Raw genomic sequence first — 20,970 nt, forward strand, 5'->3', positions numbered from 1 at the left:
AACAGATAGGACAAACAGAAAATAAGGATAAAATGGCAGATTTAACCCAATCGTATCAGTAATTATGGTAATAGTAAATGGACTAAACACCGATAAAAGATACAGATTGCCATCTGAATTTTTTAAAAGAGTCAACTATATGCTATTTACAAAAGGAACACATTAAATATAAGGATACAGATAGGTTGGAAGTAAAAGGGTCAAAAGATATATGCTATGCAAACACTAATCAAAAGAAAGCTGGTGTGGCTATGTTATCAGAGACAAGAAGTATTAGTAGTGAAGGAGGAAAGGGTCAACTTAACAGGATATAGTAACCCTAAATATATGCCCAATGACATACCTTCACATACTAACACATGAAGCAAAGACTTATAGAACAGGACAAATCTACAATTTACTTGGAGATTTTAACACTCTACTCTCAGTACTTAACAGAACAAGCAGACAAAAATATCAGTGAAGATATGGAAGATTCAGATAATACTATTCACCAAGTTTAACTAATTGTATTTATAAAACACCTCACCCAACAGCAGCATAATACACATTCTTTTCAAGTGCACATGGAATATTCACCAATATAGACCATTATATCAGAGCTTTAAACAACTCAATAAATTTCCAGGATTGCAATCATACAAAATATGTTCTCTGACCATAATAAAATTAAACTAGAAAACATTTTTTAAAACAAACAAAACATAATTCTTCACCTATATGTCAACAGAGCATCCCTGTCTCAAAAAATCTAGATAAGACTGGCTCAAACCTTCATTTTCTACTCTATGAAAGTCCAATATCTCCTCTGGTATTAGTCGGGGTTTTCCAGAGAAACAGAACTAACAGGATGTGTGTATATAAAGAGAGAGACTTATTTTAAGGAATTGGCTCATGTGATTATGAAAGCTTGTTAAATCCAGAATCTGCAGAACAGGCCAGCAGGCTGGACACCCAGGCAAGAGCTGCAGTTTGAGTCCAAAGGCAGCTTGCTAGCAGAGGTCCTCTCTCAAGGGAGGTCAGTCTTCGTTCTATTACAGCCTTCAACTGATTGGGCGAGATCCACCCACATTATAGAGCACAATCTGCTTTACTCAAAGTCCATCCATTTAAAGGTTAATCTCATTCAAAAAACACCTTCACAGAAACTTCGAGAAAATGTTTGACTAATATCTGGGCACCGTGGCCCAGTCAAGTTGACACATAAAATTAACCATTGCACTCCCCACCATGATTTCTTGAATTTCTTATCTGATTAATATTCCTATGGTCTCCAAACTAATATTTCTCCTAAATTAGTTTAGTTTATAAACGATCAGGCTTCATATGGTGTTAATGTGAAACTCAGCTCCTTCCACCAAATTCCACCAAAATCAACAAACCAACAGAAGCCTATTTCACAAGGCATTTGTGGGTATAACGGAATTTAGTGAACATCTGGGGAGACAGGATGGGTTTTTCTTCAGCAATACAAAGAACTCCAAATTGCACAGTAAAATCCCTGCTATTCTGACCCACTATTTTCTCTTTCCCTTGCTTTCTTGTTCTCCCCCACCCCAAAATTATTGTTAATTTCTAATAAAGAGCAATTTAGATATTTCTTTTGATTCCTCGATGTCTGCCAAACCATAACTCTGGTATCTCACTTGCCATTCCACTTGCCATCCCAAGGTGTTTTCCTAAACATAGACAATTGCCTAAGAAGTTGTTGGAATCAGATAATTGTCCTCCTTATTTCACATAGGAAAAAGTCTGGGAGAAAATAGAGCAAAATATTAACAGTGGTTGTTTTTGAATGGTAGAAACATGGATGATTTCATTTTCCAGATTTTCTGTAATAAGCAAGTATAACCTTTTTTAATGTTAGAGTGGATTGCAACTTTATTTTGTTCAAGTACATTTAAAATTTTTTGAAACCATCTCAACTAATGGAAAAGTTGCAAGTGTGATAGAAAAACCTTTTTTGCCTGAATGATTTGATAATAAGGTATGGACGGGTTACATTGTCATACTTCATATCTTTAGTGCATGTTTCCTACAAACAAGGACATTTTCCTACATAACCCCAGTATAACTATCAAAAACAGGATATTAACACCAATATATTGCTGCTATCCAATCCTAGACCCCATCCAAGTTTTGCCAGTTGTCCTACTAATATCCTGTATAATAAAAGGATCTACCACATAAAACATTTGGTTGTGGGGGTCTCTTTAGTCTCTTTCAGTCTTGAAGAGTTCTTCCATCTTTCCTTGCTTTGTAACACATTAAAGTTTTGAAAATTACAGATTAGTTATTAGAATGTTTCTCAGTTTGGGTTTGTCGGATGTTTTCTTTTTTATTATTCTTTTTTTTTTTTTACCTGGTGACCGAGAAAGTCCTATCTGATGTTTTCTTATGATTAGACTCAGGTCATTCATCTTTGACAAAAATATCAGAAGTGATTCTCGGTTCCCAACACCTATCAGGTGGCCAGGACGCAGTTTATCCCATTGCAGATAATGTTCACTTGAATTGCTTGACTGAGGGCATGACTGTCGGCTTCTCCACAGCAAAGTCACTGCTTTGCCTTTGTAATTCATGTGGATGAACTTCAAGATTATGTAAATATCCTGTTCTTCATCAAACTTTTAATTTATTCATTTTTTAACGTGAGCATGGGCTCATTTCCTACTTTATTCAATGGGTTATAATCTGTTATTGTCATTATGTATTTTGATAATCAAATAGTCCCAAATGTGGCCAGTGGGAGTCTCTTTAGTTGGCTCCTGTGTCCTCTAACTACTCCCCATGATTTTTAAAAGACATTCCATACTTTCTGGTACAAGATGTTCCAGGCCCGTTTTGTTTATTTCCTGTCCTAGCCCTGGAATCAGCCATTTCCACTAAAATGGCTATAAGAGCAGGACCCTTTTAGTGGAAAATGGCATTAAGAAACCAAGATATAAGCACATGGTGTGCTCATTTTTATTGGATGTCACAGTTCCTAAACCCTCTCGGTGGACAGAGCTAGGGAATAATGTGCTTTTGCACATTTTTTGTATTTCTATATCCATTCAGGGTCTTCAAAAAGCTCATAGAAAATGCATGTTATAAAAATACTATGCATGGATTGCAAAATTATTTTGCACCAAAATAAACTTGTACTGATGTTTTATAACATGTCCCAACAGGATCTAGTCTGAGAAATTAACAAATGTAAGACATCGGTTTGAAAAGAAGCACTAATAGAGCAACATGAATTCTGCTAAAATTGAATCAAGAACACACAATAAATTTATGGGGAAGCTTGGATGGAAGAATGGTGAAATCCTTGATGCTTTGCAAAAAGCTTATAGGGACAATGCCCCAAAGAAATCAGCAGTTTACAAATGGATAACTCCTTTTAAGAAGGAATGAGACAGGGCCAGCCCCGTGGCTCACTCAGGAGAGTGTGGCACTGGTAGCGTCAAGGCCGCGGGTTCAGATCCTATATAGGGATGGCCGGTGGCTCACTGGCTGAGCATGGTGCGGACAACACCGTGCTGAAGGTTGTGATTCCCTTACTGGTAAGAAAAAAAATTTTTTTAAATAAAAGAAGGAATGAGACAATGTGGAAGATGAAACCTGCAGTGGCAAATCATCCCCATCAATTTGCAAGGAAAAATTAATCTTCTTCATTCCCTAATTGAAGAGAACAGATGATTAATAGCAGAAACAATAGCCACAGACATCTCAATTGGCTCAGCTTATAGAATTCTAACTGAAAAATTACAATTGAGCCAACTTCCCACTCAGTGATGCCAAAACTGTTGTATGCAGAGCAGTTGCAGACAAGAGCAGAGCTTTCAATGGAAATATTAAACAAGGAGGATCAAGATCCTGAAGCATTTCTTTGAAGAACTGTAACAGGAGATGAAAAATGGCTTTACCAGTACAATCCTGAAGACAAAGCACAATCAAAGCAATGGCTACTAAGAGGTAGAAGTGGTCCAGGCAAAGCAAAAATGAACCAGTCAGGAGCAAAGGTCATGGAAACAGTTTTTTGGGATGCTCAAGGCATTTTGCTTGTTGACTTTCTGGAGGGGCAAAGAACATCTGCTTATTATGAGAGTGTTCTAAGAAAGTTAGTCAAATCTTTAGCAGAAACATACTCAGTAAACCTTCACCAAAGTGTTCTTCTCCACCACCACAATGCTCCTGCTCTTTACTGTCATCAAACAAGGGCAATTTTGTGAGTTTCAGTGGGTGATCATTAGGCATCCACCTTACAAACCTGGTTTGGCTCCTTCTGATTTCTTCTTGTTTCTTCATCTTAAAAAATCTTTAAAGGGCACCCCCTTTTTTTTTTTTCAGTTAGTAACATGAAAAAGACTACATTGACATGGTTCAATTCCCAGGAACTCCGATTCCTTAGAGATAACTAAATGGCTGGTATCATTGCTTACAAAAGCGCGCTAAACTTGATGGAGAAATAAAGATTCTATTTTTAATTTCATCTTTTAATTCCATTTTTCCACAAACTTTTTGAAGTCCCCTCATATCTATAGATTGAAAACCATAAGCTCACACTAATACCTCCAATGCTACTCCAACACCACAGTTTAATCTGGTTTTCCCTTTTGATGTTATAAAACTCCCTTCTTTGACGGTGACATACTGTTTCTATTTTCCTTAATACAGTTACTTATTTTATTACTCCTACTCTATGTAGCCAGTGTTTTTTGTTTGTGTGTTTGTTTTGCAGCTGGCTAGTATGGGGATCTGAACCCTTGACCTAAGTGTTATAACACCACACTCATATGTACCCAATTTTCCCAACACTACCCTCCCTGCCGCCACCAACACGGACACCTTCCTCACCCTGCTTGGTTCCAACACCCCATACTGAGTGGCCTCCAGCACTCATGCTGTCCTCCCACCTGCTCTGAACCACTGAAACTCGCTGCCTGGAAGCCCTGCTTGCTCAGCCCCACCTAGTGCCTTTGGGACAGAACTGTTCAGACTGGGAAGGGCGAGTAGTAACTTTCTATGAAAACAATAATAAGAATCTTGCCACCTAGTGATTTATATCTAGTTTATGCTCATTTACTTCTAGTTTTGCCCGAGTTGCAGCCTCCCCACTTGTCCCAGTCTGGTTTTGGCTTCCTGATGATCTTTACCAAGCAGGACACCACATAGTTTCCAGGCTTCCCAGACACCAGGCAGCAGAGGCTGCTGTAACTGACCGTTACCTGTTCTGTGGTGGAAACTTCTGGGTTGTCCCAGCCATGGCGGTGACTCGTGACCCAGAGCCTTCACTTCATCTCAATCCTTCAACTTCCCAGCTTTCCCATCAGTTTTGATTTCAATGCAGACTCTCATTTTATGCTACTCTGCTCCAAATCCTTCAAGAGAAGGAAAAACACTGAACCAATTACATTTGAAAACTAGTACATTTCTTGCAAAAAAGGAAGCACTGTGAACACTATGAGGCTGGTGAAAAGTGAGGCAATAAACAGATATTTTCTATCTAAGACACAGGGCAGGTGTGGAGAGTCACCCGTAGATGGTCCTGGGGGCCACCAGGGGCTGACCTGGATTTGATTGAAGGCTGCTGCCGCAGGCACTTTGCAGAACGGTGACCCACAGCCCCCAGCTGTGAAGGCAGGCGTCACTCACTGTACCCTGCATTCCCAGCTCCCAGCCAAGTGCTGTGACAACCAGGATTGGAGAAGGAACCTGGAATTTGACCCTTATCCCCTCCAGTTTTAGGGCTCTCTTTGGGGGATTCTTCCCTATAGAAATTCCTAATCTGATTTTATTTCCTTCTGGAGTCTCTGTCCTGTTGGAAAATAATGTCATCAGTGAAACCCACTGATACCTGCAGTGGTTTCATCTACCACCTTGCAGAAAACATTCACATTTTAATAGACAGCTCCTACAAATGCAACATTTGGCCCGATGAGGCTGAGGTCTAACGGAAGGCTTTCTTACCAATGGGAGAGATGTTTTAGGAGGAACTACCTTCCCCGCTGCCCTTCATGCCCCACTGTGGAGCCTCTGTCACTTGGCTCGGGGGATAGGAGTGAGGGGCAGAGGGCACCCTCATGGCCCAGACGCAAATCCCCCGCAGCTGGCATGAGCTCCCTGCAGCAAGCCAGGAGTGAGCCACGCTGTGCACGGGGAGTCTGAGCAAGGACGAGAGACAGGGCTGGGCGGGCCTCTCTGCCGGACGGACACCCGTCCCACCTGCCGCCCGTTTTCCGTGGTCTCTGCTGCAGTCCGCTGCTTGGGGTCCCGCGGTGGCGGCAGCGGAGCAGGCTCTGCTGCGGATCTGCGTCCCTCCGGCTGCAACACAAGACACGAGGGGTCAGAGCAGCGCCCGGGTCTCGTGTTGTAGCCTGAGGTCTCACACCGTGTCATGGAGAACCCAGCCTGAGGGCACCTGCCAGGCTTCTGCTTCCAGGTGGGCCGCCTGGCTTTTGCTGGGGGAATCGGACTTGCTGTGCATTCCGTTGAGGAAGCTGGAAAAGAAGGGAGGCCAGCGTCGGTAGGGGGTCCTGTGTCTGGGGCTGTCCTCCTATCAGCAGAGGAAAACCCAGTGGCCGGGAACGAAGGAGTCTAGCTGCCACCCGCAGGGAGCCCTACCCTGGGCCGCTGCAGGTGAGCAGAGCCTGATGGAAGCGCTGAGAGGACAGGGCTATGTGCACAAATATCTCACTGCCCACATTCCTCTTCCTTTAAACGATGAATTGCGGCTGGGTACAAGCCACTAATTACAGTTTATTATAACAATATTTCCTAGAGAATGGGTTCTTACTCTAACACTATGATGAGAATTTTATAAATGCCAGACTAGTACAATGAATTGCCGTGAATTATGATAAATATCTCCACTTTGGGAGTAGCAGTAAACACAACATTATTGCTGTTTCCAATGGGCCTATGAAGGATTTATTACTTACTTATGGTTTATTTTTATTCAAAAACTCCTACATATCATTTTTATGTGGATTGTTTTTGACGAGCTATTTCTGTTTTTTCTTACAAAATAAACGGAGGTAGGTCCAGAATCAAAAAAAGTGCTCCAACTGCAATTTCTTCACGGGTGACCTATTGACATTTCTCCTCCACTTGGCAGCACCTAAGCTCTTTGCAGGAGTCGTGGACTTCAGGACTGAGGAATAAACTGCAGTTTTGCTCCCCTATCTTTATCTGCACTAAAGCAGACCCATCAGTTTTGTTCAATGAGTTTTTCGAGAAGGCAATGGACTTTGAGCACAGATTAGACATTAAGCAAAAGTGTAGAAATGAGGTATCAACTCGTTTTCTACCAACGAAAGAAGACAAGGTTTTCACAGACTTGCAAAGTAGGAGGAAGAGGGATAACAATATCATGCCTACTTTTTACAAGAACTTAAAATTGAGCAATTTAGAGGGAGAAAAAATCCTTTCTCTTGCCTAAATTATGTAAAAGACATCTGAGGAGCTCTTCACCGCTGACCGGGACACCCACCGCTGTGTCTGAGTGTGTGGTGCACTGGAGGCGCACGTTCCCCAGGTAAGTTGTTTTTTCTCCAAACTTCTTTCACAGGTGGGGCAATCCGTACTCAGGACCACGTCAGGTCCTGGGAAGCCACGCGGTTCAGACACTGCAGGCTGCCATCCCATTTCCCTTCCCTGCCTTCTTCCTCGCCAGCAGAGCCTGATGAGTTCCCAGTGGCTGTGGCCCAGCTTCCCTCACAGTTGGTGGCCTGTGACATAGCTCTAACCATAAAGGATCTCAGCAAGTATGGGGCTCTGGAAAAGATTTTTTGCTGTTGTGGCACAAAGGCTGACAACAGGAGACGTGCTTTTTGTCCTCTGGCCTTCACCTTCTTCCTGCTCGGCATATGGATGCACTGGCTGGAAGCCACCTCATGAGCAAGAGGCAAAGGAGCCTGTGTCCTCAATGGGCCACATGTCACCCTGACTGACCACCTCCAGGTTTCTTGTTACATCCATGCATTTATTCAAAGAACATTAATTCAATAGCTCCTGTAGCCTGTGTTCCTCTGGACCCTGAGGATACAGCACAGAGCAAGGCAAACACAGACTGTCCTTATAAATGTCACATTCTAGGGAAGAGAGACAATATAGGAATAAAGAAGTAAACCTATGATGGAAGGGGAGAAGTGCTTGGGAGAAAAATAAAGTAGGACAGGGGACTAGAGAGTGCAGGACAAGGGTGGTGCCGTGGAAAACATCACCAGAGGGTGACCTGAGCAGACCTGAAGGAAAACAGGGCAGGCACCGCACAGAGACATCGGCTGTGGGAGGGAGGGAGGCAGAGAGAAAGAGCAAGTTGCATATTGCAAGCTTGAGAAGAAAATCAGTGGATGGCAGTGGAGATGGAAAATGTTACTGTCTTATTTTCTAAACCATCCCTCTGTACATTAAATAGGATTGCATGGAACTGCAGAACAGAAAACTGACTCCTATGGCTTAAACAGGGTGGGAGCTCCCTTCCCCACACCCATTGCCACCTGGGCAGGCTTGCTTCCCTCTGCTCACCTCGTCCAAAGCTCCTGACTCCCCTGGCCTTCCCCTCCATAAATTCCTGGAGCCAGGGGTGTGAACAGCCTTCTATCTGATGCTTAAACTTTCTGGGACTCTAGGCTCTTCTGCCCTGTCTCTCCCATACATCATACACTATTTAAGACTTTATTGTGTTCTTGGGGCCCAGCACAGGGCCTCTGATAAAGAAGAGCCTGTCACAGAGCCTGTTGGGAGAAGCATCCACTTCCCAGGACTCCAGCAGGGTTTTCACAGCTCAGGGTCTGGTCCCGTCCATCACAAGTCCAAACATCTGATGTGCAGCTGGGCTCAGGGTCCTGGCTCGTTCTGACAAAACTCAAAAGAAACTGAAATTCTGCACACAATCGATTCCCTTGCCTCTAAGAGACAGCAGAAGTGGGTTGCGTCATCAAATTCAGTTTGAAGAAAGTGGAGTTTCCCGGTGCTCGGCAGCAGCTTCTGCCTGCCAGCTTGTGCGGCACCCTGGCAGTGTATTTTGAGAAACTAAGGAACACAGAGGCAGCTGGACACTGGGGAGAAAGCTCGCAGTGACACAAGGGCAGGGAGACTCGAGCTCAGCTCCACCACAGCAGCAGCAGAGACGGAGGCCACAATGAATGAACCTCAACAACAGACCCAGAGCGGCTGCACATGCACCCTGCTGGTTTGCATGATGCTTAGAGAGAGCTCGTTGATCCTCAATGCCCCAGGAACCAGCAGTCAAAGTGCAAGCCAGGCAGGGGCAGAGCCTCAGCCTGTGGGAGCCCCCTGCACCTGCTGCATGCCACACCCTCCTGCTCAGAGGCCTGGCCCAGGTGTGGGGCTCAGCTGCAACAGCAGAGGGGCCTGAACAGGGTAAGGTAGGTGGTGTTGCAGGAAGATAAGGACAAGCCAAGCCTCCTGTCCCCGCTTGCTGCCCGGGACCCTCCACCCATCACTCATCCCCTCCATGTGCATACTGAGATGAGACTGTCTGGCTTGTCTGTGCCAATGAGAGCCAAGAGAGAATGGGAATCAGAAAGCAAAGTTTCGAACAAACCCAAGCTCATGGAACCCTGCAAGACAGAGGAACGAGGAAATCAACACCAGATGAGGGCAGCAGGCTGAGGACGCAGGAGGCAGGATTCTTTGGTTATTAGGTCAAAGAGTGTCTGTAGCAGTGGAGGGACAGGGGCCTCCTTGAGAATGGTGAAGTCAGGAATGGGGTAGGATTTGGGGAAACAAGAAGAGAGTTTACTTATTGAATGACCAGTGCCTTTGGTGAAGTGCAGCTGGATTTCAGGGCAGAAATGGGCCTGTCCAAGTGTCCTGGCAGCTCCCCCACCAGGCGGGGCTGGGATGGAGCAGGGCACACTCAGGGCAGACTGGGGCCTGCAGTGAGGGGCGGTGTGCGAAACTCACATCCACCTGTGCACCCCGGGGCAGGCGAGGCCCCTGGGGTCCCCAGGGCTGTGCCAGAGAGTAGAGCACCAGAAGGCCCCTGACACGAGCATGTCAGCAGAGTCCTGGCTTCCCTGGGAGATGGCTCCCAGGCCCCTCACGTGGGGTGGTGACAGCGTGCACCCAGCATGCACAGACTGTCCTAACATGACAGACTCGGTGGAGGGACCAATGAGGAAAGCAGTGTGGCCATCGCCCCATCCCTGCCATCCCTGGCCTAGGGTCTGAACTGAAGATGTGCCCTGAGGGAGGTGACAGGACAAGGGCTGCAGATGCAGGGGAAGGAGAGGCAGGACAAAGGTGCTGCTCATTCACTGGGAGCTCCAGAAACCTCCTGAAGATGGGCAAAGAAGTGAGAGACTGCAGAGCTCTTTGGAAGATGACCAAGTAGGAAATGTGAAAAATGGCCATGGTTATGCGGGGTGGGGCTTGCAGCAGGCACGCCGGCAGGACAGGCCATTTGCCCTCTGTTTGCCAAAGGTTCTGTTTGCACTTTATTTTCCTCTATTTGTTTTACATCTTAAAAAAAGGCCTTTACATTAAATAGTCACCCTTTATCCATTTGTAATTCTCTCCATCTGGGGCACAATAAATTTCTTTTATGTATTCTCATATTAGAGAACCTAATACGTTTTCTCCCCTTGACTTCAGAACACAGGCTTCACTGATACAGGACTGAAGGCCACCCAGGAGGGGAGGGGAGGGGAGGGGAGAGGGACGTGGGGGCAGCCAGCAGGAGCCATCCCACTCCTCACCAAGCTGCACCTGGCTTATTGCACTTAATAAAATGGGCCCACTGGTAAAATCTCTACACCCATTTTTTAAAGAATTCTAATGAGAAAAGAAAGATTATACATCTTAGATTCTACCACATTTTTTAGAGGAGGAGGTATAGCAATGGAGAAGGGGTACTGACCTCAAGGTCAGAAAAACACTTTTGAATTCTATACTGTGATGCCCTTACTCCGTGACTTCAGACAAGCCACATCAACTTCCTAAGCCTCAATTTCTTTCGCTGCAAAATGGGAATATTAAAACCTGTCCTGGCATTCGCAGTGTTGTTTTTGCAGGTTGAACAGCATAGGGTCTTCTCTGTTACCCCTGAAATGAGAATCCTGGTACTTCCAGAAACTACCAGGAGTGAGTACTAACAATAAAATGTTATGTTGACGCAAGATATTAGCAGAATTATTATTTAAGAAATTTATTCGCTCCTGTATTGATTTAACAAATATTTATTGAGGCTTTAGTGTTTGCCAGGCATTGTGCTAAGCACAGGAATAAGGTGGTAAATGCCTCACCTGCTTAGGCCATGGTCAGACTCTGTTGCCTAGAGCCAAATGCAATCCCGTTTCATATCCAAAGGAACAGTAGAGAGGTTAAGAGCGTGTGCCGAACCAGGGCCCAAGATTTGGAGCTGGATTGTTCTGGGTTCTAATCCAGCTTAGGAGCTGTGTAACCTGGTGAACATTGCATAGTCCCTCTGAAAACAAGTTTCTGCATCTGTAAAATGGGGGTGATAACAGTGCAGAATTTATAGGACAGTCATGAGGGGGAATGAGATGTAATGTCATAGAGTACGTTGCCACAGTGCCTGGCACAGACGGAGCACCCCATGAGTAGTGGCTGCTGTTGCTGTTCGTATGTACCAATGTAATGGACTGTTTGTGCCCCTCAAAATTCACATGTTAAATCCTAACCCCAGTGTGATGGTATTAGTAGGTGGGGCCTTTGGGAGATGATTAGGTCATGAGGGTGGAGCCCTCACAAATAAGATTAGTGCCCTTATAAGAAGAGACATGAGAGAAAGGATCACAGCCATGTGAGAGACAGCAAGAAGGTGGCTGTCTACAAGCCAGGAAGTGGCCCTCACCAGACACCAAATCTGCCAGCATCTTGATCTCAGACTTCCCAGCCTCCAGAACTATGAGAAATAAACTTCTGTTGTTTATAAGTCTATGGTACTATTTTATAGCAGCTCAAAGGGACCAAGACAATCAACAATCCTGTTTCCTTCTCCATGACATGGTTTGAGATGACATCACGGCTTACCCTCAGGCTACCCACAGAAGACACCCTCAATCCATTCCTTTTTGGTGGTCAGTCTAGATCCCATCAGCAGGTGAAACCACTGCCTGCTCTGTCTTCTGAAGGATGAACTCGCCAGTGAGACAAACCACAGATGGGCCCCTTGCCCTCTAGAGGACAGATTCCAGAGAAGGGACAGTCACTGTGGCTGGCAGCCACAGAGGTGGCACAGCTCCTTGCATGTCATATATATGGGCTCAGAGTACTTGGCTGAACAAACTAACTGACAAGCTAGGCCTTTTGTAGAAACCCTGGTTATAAACTTTGCGTTGCTGTGCATATACCGTATGCCAGGTGCACTCTTAGCAAGTGGGAAAGGTCCTGATCAACTCTAGTAATAGGCGGGGGACTCCCAGGCAGGTGTGTGTCACCTTGGGAGAGTCAAGGCACATCTCACAAAGCCGTATGACTGTGGGTTCAGTTCAAAATTACACAGTGTTAACCTGCGGATAAGATAGATTTGGTAAATTATTTTGAAAATATTAAAGCTGGGAAAGCCCTTCTGGACAGAAAGCAGATGTCTTGGAGGCTGGCCCCACCCCCTGCTGTAACCTGGCATGAGGCCAGGACCTCATGACAGTGTGACTCGCTGGCTCTGACCAGCTGTCTTCTGACCAAAAGTGAGGCTCGCCATTCCCCACATCTTACAAGACACAGCCTTGCCAGACTTCCTGGTACTATTTAAAAACTGCCACTTCTACTCTCAGGCTTCCTACCTAGACCCCTGAAATGGCCTCCTAATCAGCCTTCCCTTCTAATCGTGCCCCTACACCACCTCTCAGTCACCCCACTTCCCAAAGAGTGAAGCTTAACTCCATAGCCTGGCATTTCAGATGCTTTACTTAAAGGCACGTGGTCTCTGCTCATCTCCTGCGGCTCCCCAGTGGGTATTTCCTGGGTCCTGCTGGCCTCCCTCCCCCACGACTCTGCCCCCACTGTCCCCACACAGGGCACATCCCCTTCACTGAGCTGCCCCTCCTTCCAGACACCCCACTTTCTACCTCCTCAAGTGTTAAGACTGTCCTACATTTTTGACATTTCTTTATACCGTAGGTCTTTTAAACAATAACGTTTTTCAAACTCCTGGACTGTAAAACTCTGTTAGATCAGGAACCGAATCATGCACGGCTTCATGTACACTGGGGTCCCTAATAAGATATCTTGAATATTGACGGTATTTACTTTATAAAAATTCCCCTATTTATTATTGAAATAGCTTTTTTCTTCCACAGTCATAATACAATTCAATATCTCAGAAGCTTTTGCCGATATCATTTTCTCAAGCACAGTTATTAATAATTTGCCTTCAAGTGCTCATTTAAGTGCCCAACATGAAGATAAGAGGTCTGCTTTCCTGTTGACACTCACACTCAACCATAATTATCTGTCATAAGAGGCGTGAAGATGGAGGTTCTGAAGGTCAGGTGTGCAGCCTCAAAACCCGGAAACGGTGACAATTATCAGCCGCCTTAAGTGCTGCAGGGGTGGGGCACCATTAATTATGTATGAGGCCATTTGTTCTGAATGTCATAGAATTCAGTCTCCCCTCCCCCATCTCACCACAACACACACCCGCATGCACACACACACACACATCACACATGAGCACACACATGCACACGCACACACACACACGCACACACATGCACATACACACATGCACATACATATACATGCACATGCACACATGCACATGCACACACATCACACATGAGCGCGCGCACACATGCGCACACGCACACACACATCACACATGAGCACACACATGCACATGCATACACACATGCACACACATGCACATGCACACACGCACACATGCACGCGTGCGTGCACACGCACACATGTGCACAGAGCCATCCTCCCTTCTGGGAGGGAATGTCCACCAGGGCACAGGTCTTGAGATAACCGAAGTGTGCTCATTCAGGAACCAGAACTCAAAAACACACAAGGGTCCCCGATGGGACTGCCCAGCCTTCCTAAATGTGAGATTCTCAACATGATTCAATTCAACCTTTCATTGACTATTCAGGGTCATTATCATGAACGTTATTTATTGTGCTGTGCAGTCATACTGTGATTTTCTCAGAAGCACTGGGCTTTTCCCTGTCAATTGCTAAAATATTTAGTTTCCGTACTTGCTTTTCATAATTTTTCAATCTTACCATGACTGTCAGATTCTCCACTGTCATTTCATGAGGGGACAGCCTGCAAAAGCAGTCTCTCCCACCCCCACAACAGACATATTTGCAAAGGCCAGGAAACCAGATAACCGAGTTGGTCAGAGCTGTGTCTTAGCCAGACATGCGTTACTAAGAGAGAACAAGTGGTCCCCGTTACATTTATTCCAGAAGGTCTGAAGCCTTTTCTTTCTTGTTCTGTGGCTCCCTAGAAAATTCAAGTTATAAGTAAAGAAACCCAGCTCAGAACGAAGATGGTAGGAACGCTCTGTAGCAGTGTCAGTAACAACTCTACTTGTGATCAACAATTTAGTTTCAGCACAACAGCATCATTCATTGCATTAAATTAATGCCATTAATTTGAATTTTTTTGGTTTTGTAGTATTTACTATATTCAGTTTAGAAATTTGTTTTGGCTTATAGGTGTATATGAGCTTGTACATATTTAAGTAGCATTATAATAATATAAAGGGGATCCATACGAATTATTCCCAGTTCTGCCTTGCAAAACCTTTCTTGGTTTGTACCAGCATCAGACATCCGGCCTGCTCTCGTTGAGGAGACTTGTCCTTAACTCCATTGTTGGCTAGCAGTTGTTCCAGTCTGGTGCAAAGTGACTGGCAATAAACACTTGCCAAAGAAGGCACTGATGACCCAGAGGGGAGCTAGGTTATAAGGCGTCACTCAGACCATCCAGAATATACTGATACTCATCTCTATATTGCCATCAAAATATTCATGTACTTTTTAAAAATTAAACTTATTTTAAGATAATTGTGGATTTACACGCAGTTGTAAGAAATACTACAGAGAGATCCCATGTACCCTTCACCCAGTTTCCCCAATGGTAACATCCTGTAAAACTATAGTAATGTAACAACAGGAAATTGGCGTTGATACAAGCCACCCATCTTAATCAGATTTCACCAGTTTGACATGTACATGGTGAATGTTTGTTTTTGTGTGTATTTAGCTCTATGCAATTTTATCACATGTGTGAGTTCATGTATCCACCACTATGGTCAAGATACAGACCAATCCCATCACCACAAGGATCCTAGAGTTATCCCTCTACAGCCACACACACCTCCCTCGTGTGCTGCACACATGACCCCAAGCCCCTGGCAACCACTCATCTATTCTCCCTATTTATAGTTTTGTCATTTCAACAGTGTAATATAAATGGAATCATACAATATGCAGCCCTTTAGGGCTGGCCTTTTGTACTCAGTGTAACTTCCTTAAGATCTATCCAAATGGTTGTATCAATAGCTGCTCCTTTTATCGCTGAGCAGTGTTCCGTGGTATGATGTGCCACGGCTCGTATAATCAGTCACCCATGAAAGACATCTGGGTTGTTTCCAGTTTGAGGCTATTACAAATTAAGCTGCTATGAATATTCGTGTACAGGTTTTTGTGTGAACATAAATTTTCATTTCTCTGGGGAAAAAAGTCCAAGAGTAAGAATGCTGGGTTGTATGGTAATTGTATGTTTAGTTTTATAAGAAAATACCAAATTTTTCCAGAGTTCCTGTACCATTTACTTGACATTTAAAACTTCTCTTTAAGAACATGTGGACCCCAGTTCACAAAACACTAATTTAGTGAGTGACACCAGATAACTAAAATATCAGCAGGGTGTTCTCAAAGTTATAAAAAAGGGAAATGGCTAGTTCTGGAGGGAAAAAAAAAAAGTTTTAACTCTTAATAAATAGAAACTGGAAAAACTTTTTAAAATTTCTTTCAAGTAGCTTTCTGCCTCCCAAACTGTGGAAGCTTGGGTTTTTGAGGCAGTATTCCTTGTTGTAGGAAAAACATTCTAAATGGCCTTTTGGCTATTCAAATGTAGAACAAGCCCCCACTTCCTCGGGTCTCAGGTCAATCCACCTCTGGAAGCAGATCTGCAGGGAAAGAGCTGGGGGTTAGTTTGGGGCTGTGCTTGGAAGGTGCCTTTTAGCTGACCTATGTAGGCCTCCAAAACTCCAGCTTCAAGGTCCGTGTCTTGTCACTTTCTAGGCCCTGGAAACATATCCTAAGTTTCTGTGAAATTTCTACAAGTAAGATATTTTACACAAATGAGTAAGATACTGCCTATTTCTACTCTGACCTTCCCTATGTCACACTCTCCTTCACACAAGGTGATGGTGAAATGGTCATGGTCATTTGAGGGATGCAGTAAAGGAAAATAAGGGCATTTAGTTCAGGTGCGGTAGGACCTTTTTATATGGTTTGCAATCCTTTCCATGTGTGGTTATTACCGGCTGCCCTGGTGCAAGAATATCTTCTAGGAAAGTCCTACCACCCTCTGGGTCAACTCCCCTGGCCTGGCCATGAAGGTTGAGGGCCAATGGTCATATTGCAACATGAACATGTCTTGGGGCACCCAGCAACAGAAGCATGTGGGTAGGAGAAGAAACAAGGTTTGAAATGTACACAGCCAGAAGCTGGTTTGCCAAAAACTCCCTGAATCATTAAATGTATAAAGTTATAAGCAGAGGATTCAGTTCTCATGGACCGTTCTCAGAATGGAAGTTCTCCCTGGTCAGGAATAGTCTAGATAATGAAGCCTATACAATTACAAACACACTATATTCTTCCCTTTTTTGATAAAATAAACTTTATCATGATCTCTGTGTTTGTAGGACGTGACCTATAAAATATGAAGCTACTTCAAAAAGTTCATGGAAAAATAGAATTAAAAGATAAAAATCTTTCCATGAACTTTTTGAAGACCCCGCGTACTACCAACCCTGAGTACCTCTATGTGGCAGTCACTTGTTTTAGGTATCCCAACATACCAGATCACATTTTAATATATCTGATACATTCTGTCCTGATGAAGTCTGGTGGTTCCAAGTGAGATAAATTTTGATCAATCTTGCTAAAGGAAATTTGTTAATTAGAAATTATACTAAGTATTACCTTTTATTCTCTCTATAGAATCTTACAGGTCGGTGATCAAAGAATGTTCAGCCAAAAAAGTAGGAAAAACATAGATACATCAGACTGTTACTTAATTAAAATATTAGGTTATTTTCTTGGATTTTGTGCTATTTAAAGTATTTTTTAGCTTTTTAAAATTTGCAGTTTGTTGTGGGTTTTTTTTTTTTCTCATTCTACATAAAAATTCGCTTTTGTTACTAATTTTGTATTCATAATTCTGTAATCTGCCCACTGTGAAGACCATTTCTTTGAGAGAAACATGGCCATTCTCTGGATGGACTCAGGCTGACCTAACTCTGCTCATGAACTGTCGCTTGTTACTGTCTGGTTATTTAGGTGGTTGTTTTTTGGGGATTCACAGTGAAGGTTCAGATTGTGAGACACAGTCATGAATCCCTCCGTCCTCCACCCACCTCTGGGGGAGGCTGTTCTACAAGCTACAGCTTCCTCAGACCATTGAGGTTTGAGTGACCCTGAAAGTCTTCTCAGTTTCTAGAAGCCGCCTGCATTCTTTGGCTCATGTTTGCATCACTCTGATCTCTGCTTCCGTTGTCACATCTCTCTCTTTGACACTGACCCTCCTGCCTGTCTCTTACAATGACCCTTGTGATTATACCTGGATATTCCAGGATTCTCTCTCCATTGAAAGATCCTTTTGCCATATAAGGGAATATATTCATAGGTTCTTGGGATTAGGGTGTGGACATCTCTAGGGGCCATCATCTGTCTCCCACAACCCCCTGCTGTGTCACCCTGAACAAGCCATCCACGTCTCTGAGCCTGTTTCATCTTGTCTGTCATGAAGAACTGAACTAAATCACTTCTTTTAGATCTAAAATTCTATGATCCCGTGACCCAAGCACACCAGCATACTTTGGTGAGATGAGAATTCGGGCCAAGTGCCATCTCTCTGGTTATGGGGGGACGTGACCCTGTGGAAGTCAATTAGCATGGAGCTGAGACCAGGGCCTGTGGCCTAGTGTGTTAAATTTTGTTTTGAAGAAACTTGGAGCAATATCTGAAATATTTTTAGGAAACTGTTTTCTGCTTTTTTATCTCTAGCTTGAGTAATGCTGTCTCATGAAGCAAAGATAACTCTTTGCTGTTCTTCACTGATTTAGATTTGCAAATTTAGTCCTCAAAACATTGTTTATTTTCGTGCCGACCCGTGGCTCACTCGGGAGAGTGCAGCGCTGGGAGCGCAAGAGCGCTCCCACCGCGGGTTCGGATCCTATATAGGGATGGCCGGTTCGCTCACTAGCTGAGTGTGATCACAAAAAAGGACCCCCCCCCAAAAAACATTGTTTATTTTCCCTGAGATGCTTTTCTTTGCTAGCATAGCACGTTGTTATTTCCCGTAACTGCCGCCTTCAGCTGCACTCAGTGGAGCTGGTCTTTTCCCTCCCTCAGTGATATTCTGGTAAAGCTCAGACCTTACCCTCAGCTTAGCTCCCTTCACAGCCTCAACCTCACATCCAGCAAGGCTTCTCCTCACCTGTCTGGCCAGATTCACCTGAGGGTCTCCTTGGAGCACCTGCTCCTCCTGCTGCCCTCCCTCCACAGGTCTCCTCCTCCATGTTAGGATGGAGTGGGGTGCAGAAGGATGGGCGGGGAGGAGCTGCACAAGCAGCCTCCCTTGTCCTCAGGGTCAACCCTGCTGGCTGTTGATGTCCTCTGGGAAGAGGGGCACCCAAATGTGGCTGTCTCAGAGGCCTGAAGGCCCCCCATCACCACCATCACTGCACCCTTCCCTCACCCTGGGAGATGGAAGACCCACCAACCCAGCCTCTTGCAACCCCACCCAGCCCCAGCCTCAGCACTTCCCTCACCCCACGTGCCAAGCTCAGCCAACGACCCAGTGACCACTTGACCCAGGGGACCGCCAACATGTGGGCCACGATGAAGGGCAAGGTGTAGGCTGCTCCACTGCAGGCAGCCCCTCTCTCTACCATGCCAGCTCTCACAGGTTCTCATCCCCCTGCCCAACAGTTGTGCTGCATATGCAGACATCCAACCTGAGAACAACATCCAGTAACCAAGATAAGGCAGGCACAGCTGGAGGTGCAGGGAATACAGCAAAGACATAAGCCTCTGCCTTCATGGAACTTACAAATAAGTAAACTATATGTTAGAAGGGGAGGGGAAGTTAGGGAGGTGATGAGTGTCAGGGGTAAGAGGGAGTTTAAACGGATTGGTCAGAGGAGGTGACGTTTGAACAAAAACTTGAAGGAGGTGAGGAAGTAGGCCCTGTGGATATCTTGGGGAAGAATGTGCCAGGCAAAGGGAGCTGATACAAAGGCCCTGAGGCAGGAACTTGTACAACATGTTTGAAGAACAGGGAGGAGGCCAGGGTGGCTGGGCAGAGGGAGGTGAGGTTGGAGAGGTAAGTGCGTAGGGCAAGTGCTATTAGAAGCTACTATGAGATCTTTGGAATTTACTCTAAATTCAAGGTGAAGACACTGGAAGGAGCTGAGCAGAAGAGTGACATGATCTTAATTTTAATAGGACCCCTCTAGCTGCTCCGATGACAATGGACCACAGGGAAGCAAGGGTAGCAGCAGCAAGAACAGTTAGGAGGCCACCAAGTGAGCCATGCAAGGAGCAACAGTGGCTTGGATCGTGTGGCCACGTGTAGATGAAGACAAGCGGTTGGAGTCTTCATCTGTTTTGAAGTAGAGCCAACAGAATTTTCTGGCCTATTTGAGGAGGAGTGTGAGAGAGTGAGAGAAGTCAAGATCTGGGGCCTGAGCACCAGGAAAGATGAAGCTGCCAATCACTGAGGTGGGAGGGGGAGCAGCTGGGTGGGGGAGGAGATCGTGTTTAGTTTGGACATGTTCAGTCGGAGACGTCTGTTAGGCATTCAAGTGGAGACATCAGGGAGGCAGTGGGTGTACACATTGCACTTCAGGGAGAAGTTCTGCCTAGATGTATAAAGCTAAGAGCCGTCAGCATCTAAATGATATTTAAAGCCATGGGACATGAAACAGAAGATTAGAGAGCCCAGAAATAGACCCACACAAATATAGTCAACTGATCTTTGACAAAGGAACAAAGACAATTAAGTGGAGAAAGGACAGTCTTTTCAGCAAATGCTGATGAAATAGACACAGAATTCCTTATATCTTTCAGAAAAACTAACTCAAAATGGATCATGGACTGGAATGTAAAATACAAAACCATAAAACTTGTAGAAGAAAACATAGCATAAAATCTATATGACTTGGGTTTAGTGATGAGATGCATCACCAAAGGCATGATTCATGAGAGAAAAAATTGATAAGTTGGGAAAAAAATAAAATAAAGCTGCTAGAGTGGATAAGACCACCGAGGCAGGGAGGGCAGAGAAAAAGAGGTCCAAGGACAGATGCTCTAACATTTCCAGTATCTCCATGGACAAGTCTCTTGAACTCCCATGGTTTTAGGATGGGATAGGGTTGGAGATACAAATTTGCAAGTTAGCAGAGGTGGTATTTAAAGTATCCACCAGCCTGTATGACATGACCTAGAGGGTGTCCCAGACAGAGGGGAGGAGGGGTAGAGACCAAGCCTTGGACATCTCCACATTCAGTTAGCCCTGCTGACTAAATAGTGGCAGCGGAGAGGCAGGTGAGGAGCCAGGAGACAGCACCGCTCCAGATGTCAGGGAAGAGTGTTTCAGGAAAGAGAGAGTGGTCCATGTGGCAAATGCAACTGATGAGCCACAGGAGGCTAAGGATGAACTCCTGGACTGGCCACACAAGGTCACTGGCAACAACACTGTGGGCAACTTTAGCAGAGCGGTGGATGCAAAGCCCTGCCTTGAGGG

This window comes from Cynocephalus volans, chromosome 13 (assembly GCF_027409185.1).
Source record: "Cynocephalus volans isolate mCynVol1 chromosome 13, mCynVol1.pri, whole genome shotgun sequence".
NCBI classification, from domain to species: Eukaryota; Metazoa; Chordata; class Mammalia; order Dermoptera; family Cynocephalidae; genus Cynocephalus; species Cynocephalus volans.